Genomic DNA, 12,887 nt, shown 5'->3' with positions numbered 1-12,887 from the left:
GCTTCTTCTGTTCTTACCCAGGTGCGTATTCACTGCCTAGGGAATGGTGCTACCCACAAGGGTCAGGTCTTAACCACCTCAGTTAACATTGTCATGGCAATCCCCTACAGGACAACCTGGTCTAGACAATCCCTCACTGAAACACCCTCCTCAGGCAACTCTAAATTGTGTCAAGTTGACAATTCAGATCAACCATCAATAAGCCTTCCACACTGTCTCAATTCCTGCCTTGCTCAAATAGACTCTCCTTCCACATACATCCCCAGCCTGACCTTCCTTTCTGTTGGGACATCTCATTCATGTCCTGTCATCCATCATTCAGGCTGTTGCCCTTCAATGTGAGCAGACATGGGGTTTGCCCAGCATCTCTTATTTAAAAGTCTCCGCTGTAGCATGTTGATTCCATCTCTTGCCATTGCTTTCTGGGCTCTTTTCTGTTCCACTAATCTCTTTGTGTGCCTTTCCCCAGGGCCCCACCATTCTAACTACTATAGCTTTACAATCGATCTTGACATCTAGGTAGTACCAACTTGTGACCTCCAAAAATGCCAAGCTACCCTTTCTGGATCTTTCCCTCTCGTTGTAACCTTTGGAGTCATTGTGTTTATATCCACAAAACGACTCAATGGGATTCTGAGGAGGGGTGCACTGAACCCATAGCTCTTGTGGCAAACTGACTCTTGGCAGTATTGAGTCTTCCTACCCACAGCTTTGACCTGTCTCTTCATTTGTTTAGTTCTTATTTGATAACCCTCATCAGAGTTTTATAGATTTTATCACACAGGCATCCATAGACTAGATGGTCTTCTCTCCCTAAAATTGACATGTAAAGATTTTAAGTTTATGCCATTGTGAGGGGACACCTTTGCTAAGTGATTAAGTCACTGGCCTTAAATGACATTATTAAAGAAACCATCTGGAGAGTTATTTCACTAGCTTGTGACATTGGTATGTCACTAATGCCTTGTGACATGTATGACGTAGGCTTTCCTGAGAAGCTAAATGTGTTGAACCTGCATGTTGTACTTAAAAACTTCCAGAACTGGAAACAGAACTCCCCAATTTAAGGATTTCGTTATTGTGGTGGTTTGTTTGTTTTTAAATATTGCAACTGATGTTTGTTTTCCACTTGTTTGGTAAAGGAGAGTTGACTTTGCAGTTTAACCATGTGTCATGAAACCATCTTATAACTGCTTATGAAATCCAGGTGTACTCGTTGACTGAGATTTTCTACACAGACAAGCCTGCTGTCTAGAAACAAAGACAGTTTTACTTCCTTCTTCCCTGTCAGTACGTCTTTGATCTTTTCTTGTCTTATCACATTAGCTATGGTTTCTAATTCTACGTTGAAAAGCAGAGAGAGGGGGCCGTTTCTGTGCTCTCCTAATCTTAGAAGTGTTTCTGGGTTTTCAGGGTTGTGGTGGCAGCTGTAGGGATCTCTAGATACTAATTCAGTTTTGACATCCCCCATGGACCTCCCTCTTGCCAGCTTTGTCACTAATAAAAAGCCTCTGCTTTCTGAGGCTGTCCTGCAGCACATAGCAGGCCAGTATTCTCTTTCCTTACCTTAGGTGCTGGGTTGATGAGCCTGAGGGAGATTCTGAGCATCATCCTGAGGCCTGAGTTTGTGTTCCCTCTGACTGCTCACAGTGTATTTATTTGAGTTGTACAATTTTTTTAAAGTAGGAATCTATTGTGGATAAGTGGAGTCTCACTGCTTAGCAGAACATTTAATTAATCCAATCACCCCACCTCCAGTCTCCAGGAGATGAATGGAAGGTTTCCTTGTCGTTAAACCAAACACTGATTTGTATGCCATCTGTCCTAATAACAGAGTGCCCTGTGCCCTGCGAAGTCTGCCCAGTTTGGGCAAAACCACTTATTTCATTCATTTCTGGCATCCTTATTAAAGTACCATGTGCAGAAACCTGGGCAGGGGTGGGTGGATAGAAGGGGCATGAACAGTGAAGTGTGTGCCTGGCTGGTATGGTCTTTGTTGGTTTATTTGTTTATCCCAGAAGAAGACAATGCTGCTATGACTTGCAGGTGCCTGCAAAATGAAAGCACAAAAGTAACACGAAATTAACCCCAGTGCTTCTTTATATAAAAGATGCTAGAAATAAACAGACTGTATTTACTGACATTAATCCACCTATCGCGATCAGTTTACTGTTAAGCTTGCTGGCAATCTTCAGGGTTCTGGAAGAATCTTCAGACAACGTCTATATGCTGGGTCTCTGATCCCGAGGTCAGGTCTTGAGTGGTTTCTTCGTAGTTTTCTTCCCTTGCTGCTTTGATTTGTAATATGGAGTGTGAGGCTGTGCCTATGAAAACCTTACTATACTCAACCCCCAAGAGCTGCTGGGGTGGGCTTCAGACTTTGCAAAATCATTGTCATTGCCTTTTTGTTTTTCTTTTTCTTTTTTGTTGTTGTTGTTGTTGTTTTTGTCTCTCTCTTGAATAATCCATCATACTTATGCCTGCATATAAAAGCAGTCCTTAAATCAAATGGGTACATTTTCTTGATATGACCAAAGAAGATAGTCATGCTGTATGTTTATTCCCCCCACCCCACACACAAAAACCCTACACAGCTCATGGGGCTTTGTGGCCTCCAAAATTGGTTGGTTAATAGCTCAGCAATTTTCATGAATAACTTCCATGGAAAAGCTCTGGAAAAGGTCAAAAAATTTTTCCCCATTAACACTTCAAAAAAAAAACCAAACCAATTAATTGACTCAGAGCGCCTCAGGGAAGAGCATCTCTATCCCAATTATAACGAGCTCTGTTTTGAATAGAAATTTAAATTCTTTCTAGGGAAACTTGAAGATGAGATAGCTTTCTTACAGATTCTAGGTTTCTTTCATGTGGCTAAAATTAGAAGGGGGCCCAGTGAAAGTCACATGTACAAACTGGATCCTGCCGGTTCAGGGCCACTGGAAACTAACCAGGGACTAGAGAGAGTGTGGGGGTTGGGAGAGTGTCACCAGAGGCAGAAGGATTCTGTGTGTGTGTGTGTGTGTGTGTGTGTGTGTGTGTGTGTGTGTGTAAGCAGACCACCATCTGCCTTCCAAGCCACCAATGGCACCTAGCACACCCTGTCCTGCTCACTGGTAAACTGATAACCATAACATGGATTTGAGACCCCGTGACCAACACTGGAGAGGAGGTGCCTCCTGAATGTCTTGTACACTCGCAAGAGTGACAGGGCAACTCATTTGTGGCTTTGTCTGCTTTTGTGCACCCTATAAATAGTATCCCACTTGAGACAATAACAGTGACCAATCCCTGCTTAATAGGACTGGGTAGGGGAGTCCAGGTTTTTTTTTCCTATTTTTATTTTTATGTGGAAATCGGAGGAAAACTATGGGGGCAGATAGCCCCCCTCCTAGACTGTGCTTTTGTGTTCAAGGATTGGTTGGGGCTGACTTGCCTGTGAGATAATCACGCTGTGTGGGGGTGGGGCTGGACGCTGACTGTTAACCCCATAAGTGCTGGAGGGCTATGGATACAGGGCAGCCACGGATCCCGTTAGTCTCCTCAAGATGCAGATAGACATGCAGATAGATGGGGCAGAGTGAGGAGGGGAAACCATATTTGCTATCTGGAATCATTTCTGAGAGTAAAATTAATAAAATTTCTGTTACTCAGAGCAATATTCAGTTGCTCCATAAAATGGAAGCAACCACAGAACAAAGTAATAGGAGATAAAATATAGATTTCCAGCCTCATTAGGAATGGTTGATTGTGGTGGCTAATAGAATTATCAGTTAGTTTAATGGAGTGTGTTGGCCTGTCTCCACCAAGGGTTGACACGGTTGCCCTGGGATCCTCACAAACTATTGTAGAATGATCCTTTGATTTCCTCCAATTAACCTACAAGCAAATGCTCTGGACACCTATTTTTCAGTTTCCCCTTTTTTGTGTGAATGCTTGCATGTATTCATGTCATGTCTGAGAAAATCCATGTTCTTGCTTCTCCACAGAACAACGCTGGAGGCTCCACGGTAGAATATGGCCAGATGCTTCCTTAGGTTTGGGTATTCATGCATTTGTAAAGGGGGTCTCTTGTAAATAAGAGAACCTTTGGCTAACTTTTGTGTCTACAAGTAATTATTCCCTTAGGTCTGGTTGCCGGAAGCTTCCCAGGTGCTGAACATTCTTGAGGTTCATGATACATATGCCAAATAATTACAGGGAATCACAACAGACTTTGAGTTGAGAACATAGGCAGTGCTTGCCTGCACAGAACCAAAGCCTTGTGCTCAGGCAAAAGCTGTATGTTCAAACATATGGTATTTCTTCCCTTTCCAACAGACCAAGGGTGCATATAGCACCCCTAGTTAATCCCCAAAGCATTGCTGTTTGACTGGTTATCATTTCCAGAAGACTGTTCCACCAGCAGTCTGGGCATGCTGTTGGTGGAATACTACATGTTCACGTATTGCGAGCTCGTTAGAAAGTTTTGTGCCCTTTTAAGATGAGCGGCCCATGTGTTTTCTGCTCTCCAAAGGATGTGGTGGCTAAACTGTGCCTCCTTGTCCACAAGCGATGCATTCTGGAACTGGCGTGGATGATGGGTCTGTAGATCCTGCTTCAGTGCATCCTGGAGGAGGCTTTCCCAAGCACAGCCATGGACCCATGACAACTGACCATAAGGACAATTACAGTAGCATGCTATAATGAAAGCTAGATGAATATTTTCTTTCTTGAAGTATCTTATGGCATGTGATATCCCCTTGTATTGGTGTTTGGAGAACAGCTCTGGAGAGGTTCCAGGTTCCTGTGTCCCAGATCAAACAATTGCATAGAGACACATGTCAACAAGAAAGTGAGTTTATTCAAGATTCATTTTCGAGGAAAGAAGCAGGCTGGAGCAGGTTCAGTAGCTCCAAATGCAGTGCTGTGCACACGAAGAGGCTTTTATGTCACACAGTGAGTACTTTATGGCTCATTTGCATAGCATTCTGACTGGTTTTCATAACATGGATTTCCTCACAAAAGCTCTGTCTGCTGAGTATGGTTCTACATAGAGCTGCGCGCATGGCGCATCTCATTGGTGTCTTCATTCGGCACCCGGGGGTAGGTATGTTAGTATTATAATGGAGCACAGGCCATCTTCAGATACTCCGAAGTGCTCAGTGCCTCCGCCAGTGTCACCAGCAGATTTTCGTTGGCCTCCTCTGGAGGTTTTCTCTTGATCAGTTTGGTTTTGCCAAAGCCAGTTTATAACACTTTGTGAAAACCTGTCTAGACTTCGCCGTCTGCTCCATTCTCCCGCCTCCCTTGTCATCCCTTCTTAAGTTGATGAGTTAAGGGCACGATGCCTACAAATGACAGTGTAGTGACTGTCAGGAGCATAGTAGTCCAGTCCTGGACGTCTCTGACCCTTCACTGTTTATCAGGAGAATCACACTTGACTGAAGGACTCTGGAAGGATGGAACTGGGATGCATGGTTTATGCACCGACTTCTCCTAAGTGTGTGCAGTCATGTTTAAGAGTTTGAAGTTTACCCATGAACCTCAGCCATTCATGTTCTCCTAGGTGGCTATTGCATCATCTAGAAGAGCAGTAACTACCGGAGCTTGAAACAGATCACTGAGGATGCTGCTGGCTCACTCTCAGCTACCTTCCTTATACAGCCCAGGACCACATGCCCCCTGTGGGCTGGACCTCCTGCATTGGTGAACAATCAAGACAATCTCCTACAGACACGCCTTCAGGCCACCCTGATCTAGACAATCCTACAGTTGAGTCTCCCCTCTTAGTTGACTATAGGCTGTGTCAGTTTGACAAAGTTAGCATAACATTAAGAAAGGAAAAATGGCTGCAGGCCTTCTCCATGTTGGCCAGATCTCCATGCGGCAGCCGGGGCTAGCCTTGTGTCCTTTGCTTCGTTTCCATTTCCTGGCAATGGACTGGGCACTGCCCTGTTCTGCGACCTGATGGGATCATTTTGATGATCTTTGGAAGTTCTGAACAATCCATCTCTATGGAGACATTTTTCTGGATCCTCTTACACATGTTCTGGATTGTTCTCTGCTTTTCATTCTGACCGTCTCATTCCCATGAATGTTAGTTTAACAATAGAAGCCACTGTTTAAGAATCTGTATTCGAGTCCGACTTCAGCGCTTACTTTTGCATCAGTGGGGGCATGCCTCAGTTTCCCAGATGAGGTAACGCATATGTGTTGCCTGTTCACAGATGAGTTATGCCCCCTCCCTTCTAGGATAACCTAGCTCATTGTACTTGGGAGGTTACCTTAGAACAGAGGACTATAGCAAACAGCAGAGCAGCTAGACCAACTAGCCCGCTGCTCCGTGCTCCGTGTGTGGGCTGGGCTCCCAATGGGTGCATTTAGAGAGCACTCAGAGCCCCAGCTGGTCTGCAGGACATGGGGCATTGAGAATCTCAGGGCTTGGGGATATCTAGGCCTCTTGAGGCTCAAAAGAGCCTTGTTGAAATCTCCTCCCATCTCCTAGCACATTTACCAGATCTCTCCCTGGCCTCCTGTTTTCTCTGATTTGTTGAGAAAATATCTCTGTGCCATGCAGAGCAGACTTCCGGTTGGGGTTCCTGCATTCCCAGTGTAACTGCTGGGAGTTTCCTGGAGTGGATGATGGGACTCAAGGGGTTAAATGCAAAACGCATTATCGTAGGACAGCTGCGAGGCTCCACATTCTGAAATCTGATAAGTGAAAAATGGGCATGGTATCAAATTTAATCACATTTGTATTCAGATGTTGTTGAGAGCAGACACTGATTTATGAACTAGCAACAGACACCAGATTTCCTGCCTGGGTTATATACATATGAATGAGTGGACGGATGGATAGATAAACAGACAGTGGAATTACGCTGCAAATTGCACAGCACCGGACCTGTTTATAAGCCAGATCTCATCAAAATGATATTAAAAATACTACAAATATATGTATATATATATATATTTGTAGTATTTTTAATATCATTTTGTAGGATAGTAGCTGCTTTTCGTTTATACAGACTTTTCCTAAGATTTTTCTTGCTTCATCTATGCACCGTTGATGCTGTTCCTGCTACATCTTTGCAGCATTTGTTTGGAGAGAATACTCCTTCAGGGCTGTGGCAGGAAGACGCATGGTCAGACTATGGCTGTACCCTGCCCACCTCCAACTCCCATAGTCCATAACTCGTTAACAGGGTAAATGGCTGTTGTACACACTGAGGACTAGCTATAAACTAGGCTCCCCTATGAGCTGTGGGGTGCTGATGTGGAGAAAGGATTCAGCAAGGATTAGCAATCAGACAGGCAGCTTGACTTTTAATCTGTGGGAGGAGGGAGGACTACCCTAACAGGTTCTTCCATATTGATGAATTGACTTCTCGAAACAGAGCCTTACTGTGTGGCTCCATCTGGTCTTGAACTAGTGTGTTCAAGTGATCCTCTACCTCTGATTCTAGACGGCTGGGGCCTGGGTGTGAGCTGATGGTAAATGACTTAGCAGATGGAACTGTTCTGATATCCCTAAGGAGACCTGGATATCTCGGAAAGAGGCTCTCTTTGTCATGTCTCTGTCTGCTCTTTCTTTCCAAAGAATATTATTTTTCAAAACTGGCCCATCTGGTCAAGTTTTATCCATCTTTCAGGATTCACTCTTTTCCTTTTTCTTTCTACCTTTTGAAGCAGGGTCTCACAAACCCCAAACTGGCTTTAAACTCTCTCTGTAGTTAAGGATGGTCTTGAACTCCAGGTTCTTTCCCCTATACCTGTGGAGTCACAGGTATGTGTCACCAGGCCTGATTTACGAGGTGCCAGGGACAGAGCCCAGGGCTAAGGGGCTGCTAGGTAAGAAGCCTATCAGCTGACCTTCATCCTCAGTTCAGTAGGTTACTTTAAACAAACATTTAGATGTCACATTAGTGAGATTCTGGTGGAACTAAACACAGAGCCTAGGGAGTGGATGACTCATGACTTGATCCCTGACAAGAAGGCTCATTTTAAAAACAGGTCAGATAAATATGGATGGACAAAGACAACACAGCTAGGGGGAAGAACTGAGTTCAGCTCTTGGGGTGAAAGCTCCTCTGAGGAAGAGGAATCCCGAAATCAAAGTGACCTTCAGTAGCCCTGCCCTACACACAGGTAGGTGGCATCCAACAGAAGAAGCGGGAGCACCTTATCTTATACCTGTCACAACTCTTATCACCTTGGAGGAGCTCTCAGCTGGGGAATTATCTAGATCAGGTTGGCCTGTGGGCATAACCATGGGAGACTCTCTTGATTGTTAGTTGATGTAGGAAGGTCCAGGCTGGGTGGCACCTCCTTGGGCTGGGTCCTGAGCTGGAGGAGAGAAGAAAGAGCTAGCAGCAGTAGCCCTCTGACAGCGCAGATGCGGGTGCTCCTTGCTTTCTGCTCTTGACCATGGTTGTGAAGTGACTAGCTCTTGCAGTACCTGCTGTGACCTCCCTGGTGCATGCGGTGGACTGTCACCAGGAATTGCAGTTTAAATCAAAGGAATTTGAGCAGGGATCCTTTGTTTAGTAACTGTCTTAGCCCCTTTTCTGCTGCTGTGCTAAACACCATCACTGAGGCGACTTGTGGAAGAAAAGAGTTTATTTGCGTTTACAATTCCAGAGAGCCAGGAGTCCATGATAGTGGGGTTGAGTTGCCGTGGCAGAAGCAGGAAGACCGAGCGAGGGCTCACATCTCGAACTGCCAGCAGGAAGCAGAGAGAGTCAAGGAAAAATGGCTTTTAACTGTCAAAGCTTGCCCCCAGTGACACCCTTTCTTGAACAATGTCACACCTCCCAAGACTCCCCTGAACAGTGTCACCACCTGGGGATCAAGTCTTCACAGAGATGACCCAATGGAGCCATTCTCACTTAAAATACCACAGTCCTAAGGCAGTGCACTGAGACAGCGTCCAGAAGAGGCCTTTTTGGCTTCACTCAGAGCAGATTCAAAGGGAGAGGAGACATGAGGATCACCACAGTGAGGACTGGAGCTGTGGTCAGGTTCCAGCTCCTCAGTAGCTCTCCCCCAGCCACCTGAGCTGGGAGACACTCTCCCAGCTACCATGATGCTCTAGGGCTCACCCTCCTTGTGGAGAACACCCCCCCCCCCGTGTTGTACTATCTCCATAAGTAATTAAATTATGTCCTTGAAGGGGGCCCTGCCCTATTCCGGTCTAATCATTCACAGAGCCTGAAGCATTCTGCCTGCCATGTGTGGGAAGGATCAGTGGATATCTGTTAATTGATTTGTTGAAATTTTTTTTTCTTTTTCTTCTGGGAATGCATTCCCAAGCTACCGTCAAACAGAGATCAGAAGTCATGTGGCAAGAGCTATTCAAGTGAAGGCTGCTTGGCTCCCAAGTCTAAAAGGCCTCAAAATAGCCAATGCTTAGTGAACATCTCATTGCATGTCAGGTATTTCACTGAGCCTACTGTATCTGTTATCTCTGAACAGTCTCATCTGGGCAAGAATCACACTTTGAATATTCCCATTTCAAACCCAGGAGGGAGAGTTTCAGAGAGGTACCCTCATTCTGGGGCCACGATGCTGCATACCTAGATGTATCTATTGGGGGACCCTGTTGCTGTCAGATTTTGCCCACACATGGGGAGTGTTGCTCTGAACACTCTTTACCACCATTTATAAAATTAATACTCACAGACCAGGAAAGCAAGGCCTGTCTGGGTGGGAGCCATTGTTGGAGTCTACAATCAACTGTGTACTTTCTACAGAGTATGCCTGCTTAGTACCAGTATTTGTTAAGGCTCTCCAGAGCAACATACTTCTAGAATGAATGTTCTATGCACACAGAGGGGATTTATCAAAATGGCTTACAGGTTGTGGTCCAGCTAGTACAATAATGGCGATCTACTGAGAATCTTGAAGTTATTGAACCCACAAAGCAGGCTGTCTCACCTGGTCTTCAGTATATACTGGAATTGTTATGATTCTGCATAAGACTGGACCTTGGTGGGTGGGCCCAGGCCATGGTGGGTGAGAGACAGACAGGCCATATGGACAGAGCTTACTTGGGGAGTTTTTTTGGGGGAAGAGAGAAAGGGAGCTCAGAGAGGCCTCCTGGGAAGAGAAAGAGAGAAGGGGGAGATGCAGAGAGAAAAAGAGGAAGGAGAAGAAGAGGAAGAGGTAGACAGAGTTTTGCATTTTAAAGAGACAGGGTACTGCCTGCCCTGTATCCAGGCAGGCATGATTCAGGGGTGACCACTCTGTCAGGTCCCAAAGTGGCATGGCCAGGGCGTCTGGATGCTAACAGGAATCCCAAAGAAGTAAGCTCTAATGCCAGCGAAGGAGTGAGAGGAAGCAATGGAGAGAGAGAAAGAGAGAGAGAGAGAGAGAGAGAGAGAGAGAGAGAGAGAGAGAGAGAGCTGGCTTTCTTCTTCTATGTTCTTTATATAGTTTCTGACAGGAAGTACAGCCCAGATTAAAGATGGAACTTCCTACCTCAAATGTTCTGGATTAAAGGTGAATCTTCCACCTCAAAGATCTGGAGTGGAATTGGGTCTTCTGACTTCAAATGATTAAATTAAGAAAAAATCTTTCACAGGTCTGCTCAGCCATTTGGGTTTTAGTTAATTCTAGATGGAGTCTACTTGATATCCAGGAATGGCCATCATAATAACAATTGTACTGATCTTCCAAATGAGCAGTACGATCTCTCTCTCCCTCTCTTATCTCTCCCTCTTTCTCCTTCCTTCCTTCCTTCCTTTCTTCCTTCCTTCCTTCCTTTCTTCCATCAATCTGGGGTTTGGTGTTTGTCCCTACAAGACCTAACTCTGATTAAGAATGTCTAACAATAAACTTAATAGTTAATCAGCAGAGCAGCCCTGCTCAGACCCTTAGAGCACCACACAACACTATTGAGAAGGATTTGTATCAATTAGAAAGCACAGGGGCAAAACTAAGAGGGGTGGTATGTATCTGTAACCTAAGTGCTGGAGAGACTGAGGCAGGAGGATTGCAAACTTGACACCAGCCTGCATTATAGAATGGTGAGTTCTCAGCCTGCCTGGGCCACTTAGTGAGGCCTTCTCTTAAAAAAAAGGAACGTGTAATTGCCTGGGGGCGAGCACCAAAGCAGAAGGCAAAGGAGTCCCCCCAGAGCCAGGCCTCAGCTCCATGGCCTCTATTCCCATGGAGTTATTAGTGGGGAGCTATTCCAACAGCTCATGCAGTCAGAGCCACAATGCAGCCCCAGTCCCACTGCTGCTGGCTTCCGAGCTCAGGCTGGATGGCAGGATTTCTAAGTCTCCAACAAAATGACAATACTGAGAGGGGGCAAGGTTAGAGATGATGGCACAAATGCCAGCCAGAGTCTGTATCTTCCTAAGACTCTAGCCATTGCCAGGAGGAAGCTCAGCCACCCACCCCCTTCCTTTATTACTAATTTCTTATTAATTATTGTATTCTCTGAAATTGTGTTTATATACACTAACCCCTCTATTGGAGCAAATCTTTCTTCCCATTTCTCCTGGCAGGGTTTTCGTTCTGTCATGATCATGTCGTGGAAGCTACTGTCTGAAACGAGAGGGGCAAGTTCTTTGTAGCTATGTCTACTCGGTCAGCTTGAATTGCAAAAAACTCCCTCATCCCATCAAGATAACAGTTCAGTTTAGAAAATGAAGGTTCAACCACCCTTGTCTCCAAATTTATAGACTGAACAGTAACTCGAGTGTCTTTAATTTGTCTTCACATCATTAAAGACTGAGCTCTCTTTCTGCAGCCTCCAGCGGAATTTTAAAAAGTATGTGAAAGCAGAAGGAGAGGGAGCACGAGCAAGGAACTCAGGACCACAAGGGGTGCACCCACACACTGAGACGATGGGGATGTTCTATCTGGAACTCACCAAGTCCAGCTGGCCTGGGTCTGAAAAAGCATGGGATAAAACCGAACTTGCTGAACATAGCAGACAATGAGGACTACTGAGAACTCAAGAACAATGGCAATGGGTTTTTGAACCTACTGCACGTACTGGCTTTGGGGGAGCCTAGGCAGTTTGGATGCTCACCTTGCTAGACCTGGATAGAGGTGGGCAGTCCTTGGACTCCCCACAGGTCAGGGAGCCCTGATTGCTCTTCGAGCTGATGAGGGAGGGGGACTTGATCGAAGGAGGGGGAGGGAAATGGGAGGCGGTGGCGGGGAGGAGGCAGAAATCCTTAATAAATAAATAAATTTAAATAAAAAAAAGTATGTGGTCCAGAGAGTATCCAGATTCCCTTCAGGAAGAAGCTTGGTGTGACTTGCAAGTCTGACAGGCTTAGGCCTTGAAGAGAAGGCGGCTACTGGGCAGTTATCCTGACAGTAGACTGGAACTCTAGGCTGCAGCATCTCAAGGACAGTGTTTGTGTAGCCACCTAGGGCAGATGTGGGAGTAAAATAAGTGACCTACTAAAATAGTTGCTGAATGTACTATGTGGGTTCAATGAACCAATGAGTCTGGAGCATATCGTAAGCCCTCAGCAAAGGTCTTTGTTATACTAGACACATGGATGTTTATTGTTGGGAGGGGAGGTCTTTGGTTTTGGACCATAGTCCAAGAATTCTCCAAATTCTGAGGGCTTTGAGAAAACATGTTAAGAGTCTTTTGACCTCAGGCTCTTCAAAACAGGGAATTGCTCTTGGTATGTGTTTCCATGCTCCTCCCTTCTCGGAATGTGTTTCTTTGCTCCTCCCAGATATAGTAGGTAGGAGTGAGTTTATTTCAGATGATTCCACACAACTGGCTATTGCTATTTATATGTTTTCTTACCCTGTGATTGTACACCTCACTCAGGCACTGCTCTCCAGGATTGGTCTGAGGATCCGCTCCCACCCAGCACCACTCTCCAGGATTGGTCTGAGGATCAGCTCCCATCCAGCACCGCTCTCCAGGA

The sequence above is a fragment of the Microtus ochrogaster genome, unplaced genomic scaffold, assembly GCF_000317375.1.
Source record: "Microtus ochrogaster isolate Prairie Vole_2 unplaced genomic scaffold, MicOch1.0 UNK10, whole genome shotgun sequence".
NCBI classification, from domain to species: domain Eukaryota; kingdom Metazoa; phylum Chordata; class Mammalia; order Rodentia; family Cricetidae; genus Microtus; species Microtus ochrogaster.
Note: the sequence above shows the minus strand (reverse complement) of the source record.